Raw genomic sequence first — 14,831 nt, forward strand, 5'->3', positions numbered from 1 at the left:
AGGGTGGGTCCTAATCCTCATACCTTTTGAGGGGTGTTTGATAAAAGAGAAGGATAGAAATGGAAGCAGAGTCACACACAGGGTGAAGACAGCATGTGAGTACAGGCAGTCCCCGGGTTACAAAGTCTGATTTATGTACAACCCGTTGTTAAGAACTGATCCCCGTAAAGCCTATTGGGAAAAAAATGACTCAGTATTCTGGCCCCCGGGCTCCCACAATGGGCCACGCTTCTCCCGCCTATGCAGGAGCTACAGTGAGTCCTTGGTCAGCCGCTAATGGCAGGTGGGCCCCGTGACATGGTACTTACAGCCACGACCCCCAGCAGTGAGAAAGAACCCACACACACCCGCCTCCCTCAGAGCTTTGGAAAGGGCCAACCCCATAGACCACTTGCCCCAAGCACCATTGCTTCACTCCACATGGCGGGCCTGAAGGTTAGATAGGAACTGTACCTAACTGTTCAGACTTAAATACAAATTCAACTTAAAGACAGATTTAGGAACAAAACTCATTAGTAATCGAGGGACTGCCTGTATCCATCTATTAGCCAAGGAACACCAAGAAATGCCCAGCGATTCCAGAAGCTGAAGGACAAGGAACAATCTTCCTCTAGAGCTGACAGTGAGAGAGCATAGATCTGCTGATGCTCTCTATTCAAACTTACAGCCTCCAGAATTGTGAGAAAATAATTTTCTGTTCTTTAAACTCACCCATTTTGTGTTATTTTTGTAATGACAGTTCTAGGAAGCTAAGACAGGAGGACTAAACCTGGACTTATTAGAAATAACTGACACTTGGCCTGTTCCAGCATCTGCTCTATTCCCAAATATTCTCCAGCACCACTCAAAAAAAACCCACACTACATGGCTTCATTTAAAATTTCACTTTTGAAGAGAAAGAGAGAAAAATCTTAATCATTTTTTTTATTCAAATAGCATTCAGAGAGTTAAAAGGATGTTAATTATTCACACATTATTCGATTCTGCTTAGTCCTAGACTCAGTTGAGATCAGCTATGAAAGTTCTAACTGAAACTGGAAAGGGAAGGTGGTAGAGGAAAACGAAAACAAAAATGTATGGTACTTTCTGAAATGCGACCGGCCCAGGTTAAATTTTCAATAAGAAACTAAATCTAGCACTAAATTGCTTCTGACCTGGCAAGAAGGGAGCTAAAAGGAATCAGAGAGGTGAATAGAGGAGTTGGTAAATGTCAAAGACAAAAGTCATCTACTTTAAAATATTCCCAAGGAATGACTAGACGTTCAGCACAGAAAGAAAAAAAAAAATCCCTTCCTTCTTCTTCTCTTCTTTGTTACATTCTGTCTTCTTCCTCTTATGCCACCTGACCACAAAAAGATTAGTACCCTAATACTTATCTTTTAGCTACACAATAAGAGAAAGCCTTTGTAGGTGTCCTGAGAATGAACCTAGCCACGTTTTTAATGCGTTTTTATGGCAATATGCTTTCTGCATTCCAAGTTACAAGCAAATGACTATGAGGACATTTCCTGCAGTGTAAGCTGAAGATAGCCTGCAAATATATAAATAAGAAATGCTTGCCACACAAGGAAGCCACAGATTGCCAGCTAATTTTGATTTATCTTTCTAGAAAAAGTTGGACATCAAAAAAAAGAACCTCCGTCTCTAAAAATAGGTATTTTTTTGCTTTTGTTTTATATTTTCTCTTTATTCACAATTTTTTAATTTAAAAATCAAAGCAAAATATATAAGTGCTTTTCATTTTGTTTACTGGTAATTTTTTAGTTCTGTAGTATAATCAAGTTTATCTGGTATATGGGCTGTGGTAATGGTGTCAATTAAACATTTTGCTAAATAATATAACAAATATAAAATGGATTGTGAAACATGCTACTGTAATACAGCAATATTGACAAAGTAGTATTTTCTTTCATGATTCACGAGTCCCTTCCAAAACTTTCAGTATTTTACTGTTATCAATATAAACATTATTTATCATACTGATGTTGATAACAGTTTTAAAATACTCTAACTAAACATATTTCACTGAGAACTAATAGTAAATTTTATCTTGATCTATTTTCTAAAATAGAAGGTATACCATTCCATAGTAGTTACCTTAATTCTTTTAGAATGTTATTCTATTTTTTAAAATATGTAATATTTCACGTAGTTTAAAAAGTAAGGCATATAAGAGGCTATACTGTGGAAATATCCCTTCTACTCTTGTTCTCTATTCAACCAATTCACATTCCTAAAATAGTCAATAATGCCCCATAGGTAATCACTGTTATATCTTAATATACTTTTCTGGTACATTTATGCAAATAAATATATATATATATATATATATAGCCCCTTTTCTTTTTTCTTACACAAATCATGATATACTATAAATAGCCTTACTCCTTCATTTTTCTATTTAAGGATGTATAGTTGTTGTTTTTTTTTAATATATCAGTACATAAAGCGTTTCCTAATCAATAGTATTCTGTTTTATAGTTGTACACAATTTGTTTAACCAGTGTTCGGTTGATGCATGTTTAAGTTGAGGAACCCTAATGGCACCATGGTTCAGCTCTCGGTTGCTAACTGAAAGGTCTGTGGTTCTAACCCATCAGCGGCTCCACAAGAGAAAAGATATGGGGATCTGCTCCCGTAAAGATTACAGCCTAGGAAACCCTGTGGGTCGCTATGAGTCGGAGTGGGCTCAACAGTACACAACAACATAATAAATAATATCTACCGCCCTAGTTTTGTACATTTACCTGTGGAGTGAAATTCCTTAAAGTAGAATTTTTGAGTGAAAAGTTACGTTCAGTAGCATTTTTATAGATATTCCTAAATATTCTCAAAAAAGATTGTATCAAATTATTTTTCCCATGGCTATTACAGTTAGTTGACCTAATTTTGAATGATTCAAATCCCTCACAATTATGACCAGAATGTGGCCTACTTTTTACGAATACATAGATATTATGTGTGTTATTGTTGTTGTTAAGTGCCATCAAGTCAGTTCCAACTCATAGTGACCCTATGTACAATAGAACGAAATACTGCCTGGTCCTGCACCATCCTCACATTTGTTGTTATGCTTGGGCCCCTTGTTGCAGCTGCTGTGTCAATCCAGCTCCTCGAAGGTCTTCCTCTTTTTAGCTGACCATCTACTTTACCAAGCATGATGTCCTTCTCCAGGGACAGTCCTTCCTGATAACATATCCAAAGTATGTGAGATGAAATCTTACCATCCTTTCTTCTAAGAGGCATTCTGGCTGTACTTCTTCCAAGACAAATTTGTTCATTCTTCTGGCAGTTCATGGTATATTTAATATTCTTTGCCAACTTCATAATTCAAATGCATCAATCCTTCTTTGGTCTTCTTTGTCCAGCTTTCACATGCATATGAGGTGACTGAAAAGACCATGGCTTAAGTCAGGTGTACCTTAGTCCTTAAAGTGACACGTTTGCTCTTTAACACTTTAAAGAGGTCTTTTGCAGCAGATTTGCTCAATGTAATACATTGTTTGATTTCTTGCCTGATGCTTCCATGGGTGTTGATTGTGGATCCAAGTAAAATGAAATCCTTGACAGCTTCAATCTATTTTCCATTTATCATGTTGCTTATTGGTCCAGTTGTGAGGATTTTTGTTTTTTTATGTTAAGGTGTAATCCATACTGAAGACTGTAGTCTTTGATCTTCATCAGTAAGTGCTTCAAGTCATCTTCACTTTCAGCAAGCAAGGTTGAGTCATCTGCATATTAAAGGTTGTTAATGAGACTTCCTCCAATCCTGATGCCACATTCTTCTTCATCTGAGTCCAGCTACTCAGATTATTTGCTCAGCATACAGATTGAATAAGTATGATGAAATGATACAACCATGATGCACACCTTTCCTGATTTTAAACCACGCAGTATTCCCTTGTTCTGTTTGAACATCTGCCTTTTGGTCTATGCACAAGTTCCACGTGAGCACAATTAAGTTTTCGGGAATTCAAAGTCTTTGCAATGTTATCCATAATTTGTTATGATCCACACAGACAAATGCCCTTGCATAGTCAATAAAGCACAAGTAAACATCTTTCTGATATTCTCTGCTTTTAGTCAAGATCCATCTGACATCGGCAATGATACTGTTTCCATGTCCTCTTCTGAATCCAGCTTGAATTTTTGGCAGTTCCTTGTCAATGTACTGCTACAACGGCTTTTGAATGATCTTCTGCAAAATTTTACTTGCATGTGATATTAATGATACTGTTCGACAATTTCCTCATTCTGTTAGATCACCTGTCTTTGGAATGAGCACAAACATGGATCTCTTCCAGTTGGTTGGCCAGGTAGCTGTCTTCTAAATTTCTTGGCATACACAAAGGAATGCTTCCAGCCCTGCATCCGTTTGTTCAAACATCTCAATTGGTATTCTGTCAATTCCTGGAGATTTGTTTTTCACCAATGACCTCAGTGCAGATTGGACTTCTTCCTCAGTACCATCGGTTCCTGACCGTATGCTACCTCCTGAAATGGTTGAACATCAACCAATGCTTTTTGGTACAGTAAATCTGTATATTCCTTCTATCTGATTTTGATGTTTCCTGTGTCGTTTAATATTTTCCCTGTAAAATCTTTCAATATTTCAACTCAAAGCTTGAATTTTCCCTTCAATTCTTTCAGCTTAAGAAATGCTGAGTGTGTTCTTCCCTTTTGGTTTTCTAACTCCAGGTGTTTGAATATTTCATTATAATACTTTACTTTGTCTTCTCGAGCCGTCCTTTGAAATCTTCTGTTCTGTCCTTTTACTTCATCATGTCGTCCTTTCCTTTAGCTACTTGACATTCAAGAGCAAGTTTCAGAGTCTCCTCTGACATCCATTTTGGTCTTTTCTTTCTTTTGTGTATTTTTAATGACCTCTTGCTTTCTTCGTGTATGATGTCCTTGATGTCATTCCTCAAGTCTTCTTGTCTTTGGTCATTAGTGTTTAATGAGTCAAATCTATTTTTGAGATGGTCTCTAAATTCAGGTGAAATATACTCAAGGTCATACTTTGGCTCTTGTGGACTGGTTCTAATTTTCTTCTGCTTGAACTTGAACTTGCATATAAGCAATCGATAGTCTTTCCACAGTTGGCCCCTGGCCTTTTCTGACTGATGATACCGAGCTTTTCCATTGTCTGTTTCCACAGATACAGTCAACTTGATTCTTGTGTATTCCTTTTGGTGAGGTCCACGAGTATAGCCGTCATTTATATTGGTGAAAAAAAGTATTTGCAATGAAAAAGTCGTTGCTTGCAAAATTCTGTCATGTGATCTCCAGCATCATTTCTATCACCAAGGCCATGTATTCCAACTAATGTTCCTTCTTCTTTGTTTCCAACTTTGGCATCCCAATTACCAGTAATTATCAATGCATCTTGGTTGCAGGTTTGATCAATTTCAGACTGCAGAAGTTGGTAAAAGCTTAAATTTCCTTATCCTTGGCGTTAGTGGTTAGTGCATAAATTTGAATAATAGTCATATTAACTGGTCTTCCTTGTAGGCGTATGGATATTATCCTATCACTGATAGTGTTGTACTTTGGAATACATCTTGAAATGTTCTTTAGACGATGAACGCAATGCCATTCCTCTTCAATTTGTCATTCCAGCATTGTAGACTATATGATTTTCCAATTCAAAATGGGCAATACCGTCCATTTTAGCTCACTAATACCTAGGAAATACGTTCCGTTTCATTTTTGATGACTTCCAGTTTTCCTAGATTTGTACTTGGTACGTTCCACGTTCCTATTATTAATGGATGTTTGCCGCTGTTTCTTTTCTTTTTGAGTCATGCCACATCAGCAAATGAAGGTCCGGAAAGCTTGACTCCATCCATGTCATTAAGGTCAACTCTACCTTGAGGAGGCTGCTTTTCCCCAGTCATTTTTTGAGTGCCTTCCAACCTGAGGGGCTCATCTTCTGGCACTATATCAGACAAGTTTCTGCTGCTATTCATCAGGTTTTCACTGACTAATTTTTTTCAGAAGTAGACCACCAGGTCCTTCTTCCTAGTCTGTCTTAGTCTGCAAGCTCATCTGAAACCTGTCCACCGTAGGTGACCCTGCTGGTATTTGAAGTACCAGTGGCATAGCTTCCAGCATTGCAGCAACTCTCAAGCCACCACAGTACAACAAATTGACAGATGCATAGGGGATATTATGGGTAAAATTGCATAATTAAAGTTTTCTTCAATTAATTTCAGAAGAGACAGTATATTGGAGAAACAGAGAATTATTTAGACAGTATGGTTTTTTGTTTTTCACCTACCACTCATTTATTTTCCCTGAGAGTTTGTGAAGACAACTTCATTTATAATTTTGGATTGAGATAATTTAAATTATTAATATTAATATCAATATGTATTTTCAAAGGAAAGTGGCAGAATATACATTTTGTGTCACTCAAAGAGTAAAGAGTGCATATTATAAGCCTTCGTACTGCATAAATCAAAAAAGAAATTTTACAGGGATAAAGAAGAGACCAAAAGACTCTACGCTGTATAACTTTACAGCTTCTTCTGGGAACTCACTGAGAATATGACTTAAAAATTACTCAAAATGCATTGTGTATTTCTCATTTTAATATAATTTAAGCTTTGTTGCTATTTAACCAGAAAAAATAGAAATAGGAAATATAAAGGGTTATTTTAACTATAGATAAAAAATTATCACTCATTTTCTTTTCTTTTACTTTGTAGACAAACCCAAACCAACTTCAAGTAAGTGCACCCTTTTAAAATTTTTAGAATATGCTATTTTATTGTTTTAACCTTTATAAAACCTTTGAGTTTTACATGCAGTAACAAAATGTATGCTATGTTTATTAATGCAGTAGTCGTTACACTATTACCAGTGTAAGTGATTTTGATTGGCACAAGAATGTTTGTATGTATTACATTCATTCATCTCTGGACATGTATTTATTGAGCACTTATTACATAGATTATACTATTCCAAGATATGTGGACAAATGTTTTCTGTTGCCATACATACTGAGTAGGTAACACATTTACCATGATAACTAGTATGTGTGAGAAAAAAAAAAAAGTAGTTGTATCTCTCTTTTATGTATATTCAGTTGTTAATTATGATGAATTGAATAAACACAGTATGAAGATCCCTCTAACAGTCATCTTATGAGTTTGAAAATTCAGCTGCCCTCAATTTGACAAATAAACAGTCTTTTACTTTCTTATTTTTTAAGGCTTAGAGGTATTTTTTTTTAGTAATTCAGAGTCACTGTTTTATTTTATTTGACGCTTGAAATAGTAATTTTAAAATGCAGCTATGAACAATGAAATAGTTTATTTAATGTTATAAAAATATGAATCAGACTTTACCCTGGGGTAAAAATATGTGCATTTCTCCCAAGAATGTAACTAGAAGTTACATCTAAAGTTTGTAAATGCCAAGGACTAACCTGTCTTAACAGTGTTATGAGAGATTCCTTAAATAGCCACAATTTTCTTCTGAATAGATGCAATGTAAATTTTAAATCATTATATGTTGCCTTTGAGTTATAGAAAATCTCTAGTATGTTTAGTTTTAATTAATATTGTTACTAATGTGAAAAGTATTAAAAAATGAAGGCTTGAGATTTGAAACTGGAATTCTAATATGAAATATCACCATAAAATCATTTCAAATACTCCTGTTTGTGAAACAATGTTCATTTTTCCATGTTCATTATCATAAAATATTTTAATCAATTTTTCTTGAATTTTGGAAATATCTTCCAAAACAGGTATATGTATGGCTATTAAATGTATCATGTTTATGAAAAGCATTGATATTTTAGTAAATATATTTCTTACATTTTTAGAGAAGATTTATTTCTGGAAATATTATCATTTAAATTGACTCATAAGGGAAAAATTATTTTTAAATTGCCAGATTGTATTTAGAAATATTATTAATCTATGAAAATACTGAAGAAACCAAAAGAAAGTTGGTTCAGTATGATCACAGGCTGAAGACAAATATCATTTTATGTCTTGTCTCCCTTTCCACACTGTAGTCATCATGAATTGAGTTTGTTTCTGTGATATTTTTGAACCTCTTCCCACAACCCCACCAAAGTGCACTTAAATACAGCATTTCATAAACGGAGTCGCTTTAATAAATATTTAGTGAATGAATACATGTAAGCATCCATGAAGATCAAGTTAAAAGTTTGCATAATGGAGCTTTATGGGTGAGTTTGCAATTAAGAAAAATGACCAAAGGGTTTAGAATTGATTAATTCTACCGCATTCAAATAAACAGTTTTATATTAGTTTGGAGTGGTTCCATTTTCAAAACAGATGTTTAGTTACAGCTTTTGGAAATATTAGTTATCAGTATTTCTTTCCCATTTTGAGTATATGAGTCTATTGGAATTTAATAGAAAGTATCTGCAGATAATGCTCAATTATCTATTATTGAAATACAAACTATCCTTGTCCTTTTTATTCTTTTTTTAATACTCTTTTTTCTAAAGAAGGAACATTGGAAGCCACAGAATCAGGTAAATGTTTACTTTTACAGAGGAGGTAACATAGTGCTATGGAAGCTGTATGGACTTTGGAGTTAGATGTAAATTTGAGTCTCTGTCTAGCTTTGCAATGTTTGGGAAAATACCTTTGCTGCTCAGATTCCCAGTTTCCTCATCTATAGAACAGACATAATTACTTGTTGTAAGGCTTGTTATAAGGATTAAATGAAACAACACATGTAACTTCCCCACCATATATTTGGTAGTTTTTCACTAATTATTGGTTCCCTTCTCCCTTGCTTGAAAAATATTGTTGAAGGAAGTCACCTAACGAACTTTATTTTGAAAACCACATGTATCAAAATTTTGCTTGGAAATATTATGTGACTTTTTCATTGTTTTAATTCGTTAATTTAGTCAAATCCTGATTCCTAAAGATACTGATAAAAAATATATATATCTATCCTGCTGTTTCTACTTTTAAATTATTAATAAATTCATGTCTTACTCTAGCCTAACTTCTAACTTCAAAGCATGCAAAAAAAAAAAAAGTGGGCAGGGGGTGCCATGCCATACTGATGACTGAATGTAAAAAGAGTAACAAAGCATAACAAAAATACATGTTCTCACACATGGAAGGGAGAACCTTTCCCCACATCTTGAAATGGTAGAGCCCTGATCCTTTTCCACACATGGAATTAAGCAAGTTTCATTTCCAATTGTTTACTCCAAATCTTGAGTAAGTAAATTGTGTTTTTCAAAATCATGATTTCTTTTCTTCCCCAGGGAAGAAAAAAATTGAAAAATCTGAAAAGGAAAGTAAAGGTAAAGAAGATATTTTAAGGCATATACATCATATTAGCAATAAAAATAAAAGAATCAAAAATACGTAATTATACAGACTATATGGCTTAAAAGAAACTGTGAAAATCTGGATACTAATTTTATAGCATGAATCAGAACTGCAGTTCACTGTAGTGTTATCTATGCAAGAGGTGTAGATATTGCATTATTATTAGAAATTTAAGGGATTAGGAATTTAGAACCTAAAGAAAATTCTGCCTGGTGCTGCTAAATAAATGTAACAGAACAGAATTCTTTTCATATGACTCCTGAATTGTTAATATTGACTCTACAAAGTGTTGTTCCAACTCTTATTTTAGGAAGAACTTATTAATAAATACAATATTTTATTCTAAATTACCATTATTTCTTTATAGAAAAAACAGAAACCAAGCACCTTAAAGAAGAAAAAGGTAATTTTAAAAAAGAATAAAGAACATAATGCTTTTTATCTATAACATGTGCAAATAGAACTTTTATTACTATATGTGATGAATGCTGACCTGATTAACAGAATAAATGTGGTAAATAATCAGTACCTCATAATGGCAGTGCAAAGGACTAAATAGATGGTAGGCCAACCCACACAAGTGCTGCTGCCATTGTTGAGCAATCAGTCAGAAGCTACATTACAGTTCTGTTTATTCTCCCAACACTGAGTTTGTTTAGTAAATTACAGAATATATTAATCATTAATTTTCAATTTAATTGTATAGATAATTTACACAGTCCTTAATCATCAAAGAAATATTTTATTGGATCAGGAAGAATTCATTCTTAGACTTACCAGAACAATTGTTAATAACAAAAAAAAGTGGGGCCATTACAACTGACTCAATAGAAATAAAGGAAGTTATGACAAAATATTATGAACAACTATATGGAAGCAAACTGGATAACCTAGATAAAATGGACAAACTCTTAGAAGCACACAACCTACCCAAACTGACTCAAGAGGAAATAGAAAGTCTCAATAGACCCATGATAAGTGAAGAGATCAAATTAGTGATCAAAAGCCTCCCAATAAAAGATAGTCCTGGTCCAGATGGCTTCACTGGGGAATTCTACCAAACATTTAGAGAAGAATTAACACTAATATTGTTTAAACTCTTCCAAAAGATAGAGAAGAAAGGAATACTCCTTAATTCATTTTGTGAAGCAGACATAACCCTGATACCCAAACCAAACAAAGACACCACCAGAAAAAAAGAAGAAAGAAAACTACAGGCCAATATCTCTTATGAATATAGATGCAAAAATGCTCAACAAAACACTAGCAAAAAGTACCCAACAGGATATTAAAAGAGTCATACACCATGACCAAGTGGAATTTATTTCAGGAATGCAGAGATGGTTCAACATTAGAAAATCAGTCAGTGTAATACACCACATCAACAGAACAAAGGAAAAGAACCACAGGATCAACTCTATGGATGCAGAAAAAGCATCTGATAAAATCCAACACCTTTTCTTAAAGAAAACTCTAAAGAAGATTGGAATAGAAGGGAAATTTTTCACTATGATTCAGGGCATATTGTATGAAAAGTCAATAGCCAACATCGTACTTAGTGGAGAAAGACTGAGAGCTTTCTCCTTAAAATCGGGAAAAAGACAAAGGTGCCCACTCTCACTACTTCTATTCAATATTGTATTAGAACTCATATCCAGAACAATAAGATGAGAAAAAGAAATACAAGTATCCAGATTGGAAAAGAAGCAGTAAAATTTTCTGTGTTTGCGGATGACATAAGCCTATATATCAAAAATCCCAAACAGCCCCCAAGAAAACTTCTAAAGCTAATACTGGAATCTGACAAAGTTGCAGGGTACAAGGCCAACAAACAAAGTCAGTTGGGTTTCTATACACCAGAAATGAGAAATCTGAAAAGGGAAATTAGGGAAACAACTCCCATTTACAATACCATCTAAGAGAATAAAATACCTAGGAATAAATCTAATCTGGGACAAGAGGGATTTATACAATGAAAACTGTAAAATGTTACTGAAAGAGATTAAAGAAGACTTAAATAAATGGAAATATATTCTGTATTCATGGATTGGAAGACTTAAGGTTGTTCAGACGTCAGTACTACCCAAAGCGATCTATAAATTCAACCCAATCCCAATCCAAAGTCCAAGAGCTTTCAGAAATAGAAATTCCAGTTTTCCAACAGAAATAGAAAAATGAATCCTCAACTTTAGATCAAAAGGCAAGAGCCCCCGGATAGCTAAAACAAAGTTGAAAGAGAAGAACAAAATAGTAGAACACACACTTTCTGATTTTAAAACATACTATACAGCCGCAGAACCCTGGTGGCTCAGAGGTTAAGAGCTTGACTGCTAACCAAAAGGTCAGCAGTTTGAATTCACCAGCCGCTTGTTGGAAACCCTATGGGGCAGTTTTACTCTGTCCTATAGGGTCTCTATAAGTCGAAATCGACTCGCCGGCAATGGCTATATAGCCACAGTAATCAAAACAGCCTGGTATTGGTATAACAGTAGACACATAAACCAATGGGATAGAATAGAGGGTCTAGGAATAAACCCACACAGCTATGGTCAACTGATTATTGACAAGGGTGCTAAGTCCATTCAATAGGCAAAGAAGGGTCTCGTCAATTTAGGGTGCTGGGAAAATTGGATTTTCACATGCAGAAAAATGAAACAGGATCTATGCCTCACACCATACACAAAAACAAATTCAAAATGGGGTAAGGACATAAATGTGCAAACTAAAACCATAAAATTCTTAGAAAAACAAGCAGGGGCATCACTATCAGGCCTTGCTTTCAACAACGGATTATCTGATATAATAACAAAAGCACAAACTCAAACAGCGAAAGACACCATAAATAAATGGGACCTCATAAAAATTAAAAACTTTTGTTTATCAAAAGACTTTACCAAAAAAAGTGAAAAGACAAGCTGCCAACTAGAAGAATAAGTTTGGAAACCATATCTATGACAGAATCTAATAACCAAAATATATATAATATTTCAACAACTTAACAACAAAAAGACAAATAACCCAATCATAAAATGAGCAAAGAATTTGAACAGACATTTCACCAAAGAGGACATTCAAATGGCCACCAAACACATGAAAAGATGTTCAACTTCATTAACCATCAGAGAGATGCAAATCAAAAACACATGAGATACCCTTTCACTCCGACTAGGATGGCTATACGGAACCCTGATGGTGCAGTGGTTAAGAACTATGACTGCTAACCAAAGGCTGGCAGTTCAAATCCATCAGCCACTCCTTGGAAACCCTATGCGGCAGTTCTACTCTGAACTATAGGGTTGCTATGAGTCAGACTTGACCTGATGGCATCGAGTACAGGTAGAATGGCTAAGATAAAAAAGGAACAAAAAACAGCAAACGTTGGCAAGAATGTGGGGAAATAGGAACCCTTATCCATTGCTGGTAGGAATGCAAAATGGCTGTTGTGGAAAACAGTGTGACGGTTCCTCAAAAAATTAAAAATAAAATTACCATATGTCCCAGCAATTTCACTCCTAGGTATATACCCAAAAAACTTGAAAGCAGAGACTCAAAAAGGGACTTGTACACCAGTGTTCATTACAGCACTATTCACAATAGCCAATAGGTGGAAATGACCTAAATATCCATCAACAGATGAATGGATAAACAAAATGTGATACATAAACACAACAAAATACTACTCAGCTAGTAGGAGAAATGAAGTCTTGATAAATGCTACAGTATGGATAGAGCTTGAAGACATTATGCTGAGAAAATAAACCAATCACAAAAGGACAAATATTGTATGACCTCAATTACATAAAAAGAAAAGGCCAAAGTATACAGACCAAAGCTTATTGGTGGTTACCAGAGGTTGAAGGGAGGGGAAAAAGAAGGGTTAATGGTTATGGAAAAATCTCATTGATTATGGGTATTGCACAGCCGATTATTGTAATTGTCAATAAGTTGTATACCTGTAAAAGGTTGAATTGGCAAAAGTTGTGTAATAGATATATTTACTATAAAAAATAAAAAGAGTAGGGGAACCTCATACCACCAAGAAAGCAGTGCCAGGAGCGGAGGGCGTCCTTTGGACCTGGGATCCCTGCATGGAGAAGCTCCTAGTCCAGGGGAACACTGATGAGAAGAAGGCCGACAGAGAAAGAAAGCCTTCCTCTGGAGCTGACACCCTGAATTTGGACTTCTAGCCTACTCTACTGTGAAGAAATAAATTTCTGTTTGTTAAAGCCATCCACTTGTAGTATTTCTGTTGTAGCAGCACTAGATGACTAAGATAGAATTTGGCACCAAGAGTGGGGTGCTGCTCTAACAGATACCTAAAATGTGGAAGTGGTTTTGAAACTGAATGGATAGAGGAGCAACAGCGGCAGAGGACCACCAGCAGCAGAGAACCTGCGTCGGTACAGAAGTGGCAACAGCAGAGAACCAGCAGCAGCAGAACCAGGAGACCAGTGCCAGACGGTACTGGAGCTAACCCATGGAACGAGAAAGCTGAGTGCCTCTGTGCTGGAGGCTTCCTGGCGGAGTGGGGTGCCTCTGGGTACTTGTCGGTGGAGCTAGGCTTGCCGACCTACGGAGCGAGAGAGCTGAGTGCCTGTGTGCATGAGGCTTTCTGGTGGAGTGGGGTGCCTCCAGGCACTTATTGGTGGAGCTACCAAGCTTTGGAACACTTGCCTCAGCAGGGCAGATGCTGGCGTGAGGCTGGAGGGCTGAGACGCCACAGGAAACAGAAGCAGAAGCTGAAGAGACAAGGAGCACAAGAAGCCAAGCTGCCTCAGTCTCAAAAGAATTCCAGAGGACTCAGATCTCAGCTAAAAGACAGTATTCCAGTTACTGAACTTTCAGCGAGGGGACCTTTTGAAAGTCACGATCTTCTTTGGAAAGGTTTTTCTTGTGTGAAAAATGAACTTTTGCCCAGTCATCCTCTTGAATTGCCAGAAAAAAAATTTCCAGCTCAACCAAGATAAAATGAATTTTTCCACCCTGAGAAACATCCAGGGTCTGTTTGCTCCACTAAAACTGCAGATGGAATTCAAGGCAGTGCTGTAGGTTCAGCGCCTTCCATTTCTTCCAAGCTCAAACCTTTCACTGGATGTTTTGAGGGGTACTGATGAGACTATTGGGTTTGAAGATATTCTTAATGATCCATCAGAAAGTGATGTAATGAGAGAACCACACTTGATGGTGGAACATAAGCTTGGCTTACTGTAATAGCGTGCTGGCAACGAAAACAGAGGGGTTGTATCTTATTTAGAGTGGTCTTTTTTCTGTAATTGTATGTATACAGCATTAAAAGTACTGGCATAAAAGAAAAAAATAAATAGAGAAGCTGCTGATGCTGCTTATGTACAAACAAACTCATCATGGAGTTTGGTTCTTGGTTTGGAAGTTTAAGGTCATGGTTTCATGGAACATCCCAGTTAATTGGCCTAATTAACGTGTTTAATGCTTCTGTTCTATTGTTCATTGCATAGTGCCTGGGGCCTTAAAAGC

At 35.9% G+C, this 14,831-nt stretch overlaps 1 pseudogene; it reads left to right on the forward strand.

Moving 5' to 3' along the window:
- The first annotated feature begins 276 nt into the window (after positions 1 to 276).
- On the forward strand, positions 277 to 14,549 carry LOC101351351 (proteasome maturation protein-like; annotated as a pseudogene).
- The last annotated feature ends 282 nt before the right edge of the window (positions 14,550 to 14,831 follow it).

This window comes from Trichechus manatus, unplaced genomic scaffold (genome assembly GCF_000243295.1).
Source record: "Trichechus manatus latirostris isolate Lorelei unplaced genomic scaffold, TriManLat1.0 scaffold00098, whole genome shotgun sequence".
NCBI classification, from domain to species: Eukaryota; Metazoa; Chordata; class Mammalia; order Sirenia; family Trichechidae; genus Trichechus; species Trichechus manatus.